Source organism: Electrophorus electricus, chromosome 19, assembly GCF_013358815.1.
Source record: "Electrophorus electricus isolate fEleEle1 chromosome 19, fEleEle1.pri, whole genome shotgun sequence".
NCBI lineage: Eukaryota > Metazoa > Chordata > Actinopteri > Gymnotiformes > Gymnotidae > Electrophorus > Electrophorus electricus.
Genome location: NC_049553.1, coordinates 9,555,650 through 9,557,055, shown reverse-complemented (window position 1 = coordinate 9,557,055; position 1,406 = coordinate 9,555,650). Strand labels below are relative to the sequence as shown.

The following is a 1,406-nucleotide window of genomic DNA, read 5'->3' as shown; positions in this document are numbered from 1 at the left end:
CAAACGCATTCCTCCACCCCTCTCTCTACCTCCCCTTCTTCTCCTCCTTCTCTCTCCCTCTTCCTCATGCTTTCCCTAACTCTCTCTTTCTTTTTTATCTTCTTCTCCCTCATCCCTCTCTCTCTCTCTCCATTGTGAGAATATTGCACAGTATTTCAGTATTTGGAAAAATTATTTACATTGCAATGGCCGTGATATGAGGGTGGGTTTGACTATTCAGACCTGTGTGTGTGTGTGTGTGAGTGTGTGTGTGTGTGTGAGTATGTGTGTGTGTGTATCTGTGTGTGTGTGTGTGTGTGTGTGTGTTGAGGTGGTGGGGCTGGACTGGTTCGTGTCATAGGCAGTGCATAGCTAGAGCTCCACATGAGAATAGGCATTCTGAGAAATTAAACCCACACTTCACTTAAACACACGCACAGACACGCGGGCTGCTGTCCGCTGTGTCAGTATTGGTCTTCTAGAACGGAATGAAACGCTGGTTAACTTGTAGATTTAAGGATTTCAGTTTTGAAGGATATCTACTCATTTAGTTTGACACTGCAGCACTTGAAGCTCGTCTTCCCTTTGATCCGAGTTGTGTTTAACTAAATTCACATGTCGGTCCAGCTGTGTGTGTGTGTGTGTGTGTGTGTGTGTGTGTGAGAGTGTGTGTGTGTGTGCGTGTGTGTAAGATTAGGCTTTCATCGTTGTGATTGATAGGAGTGTGTGTGACCTGTTGGTCCGTAAAACACTCCCAGACATCAGGTCCGTCATTCTTCCTTCGAGACACTGACTCACACACACACTCAGTCAAGCTCAGTCACAGATGGAAACCTAATTCTGTCTTTTCTTTCTCTCCTATTCAGAAAGCTACCAATTACAGTCACTTCATTCTCCACCTTTGTATCTTTCCCATGTTTCTCTCTCTCTCTCTCTGTCCCCCTTCTCTTTAATGAGCAATCTCGTAAATGTCAGAACCTCTCACTCTCCTTCTCTTTTTCTTACCTTTTTCCTCCGATCTCGCTCCCTCTGAAATGATTGTCCAGAATGGCCGAGGCGAGGGTTCGGGGGGGGGGGGGGGGGGGTTGGAGGCAGTTGCACTCAGGAGCTTCACATGGAGGACAGAGAGAAGAGAGAAGGGGACAGAAAGAACGAAAGAAGGGAGCATGCGGTAATGGAAGGACGGGTGACAGAGATTACAGCTCTGGTTGCGAGTGGCACGTAATTGCGCCGTGCATCTGTCAGAGTGAAGTGTGCCATGGGGGCGGTGTTTTATAGCACACTTTTTCTCCGAGGCAGCAGCACTTAAAGATAGAGCTGTAGAGGTGCTATAAATATGTCTGTTCTTGTGCCAAACGTGTCAAGTGAATAATTTCCCCTCTAATGTTTGTGTGAAATATTCCACGGCTCTCGCTCGAAGGTGCCCA

General features: G+C 47.0%; 1 long non-coding RNA gene across 1 annotated transcript in view; it reads right to left on the bottom strand.

Moving 5' to 3' along the window:
- The window catches only part of LOC113589008, an 8,946-nt gene extending 7,899 nt beyond the window's left edge, over positions 1-1,047 (bottom strand). The window contains exon 1 of the long non-coding RNA XR_003411905.2: positions 985-1,047. This is a non-coding gene — a long non-coding RNA (uncharacterized LOC113589008). The remainder of the gene's footprint in view (positions 1-984) is intronic.
- Positions 1,048-1,406: the final 359 nt, after the last annotated feature.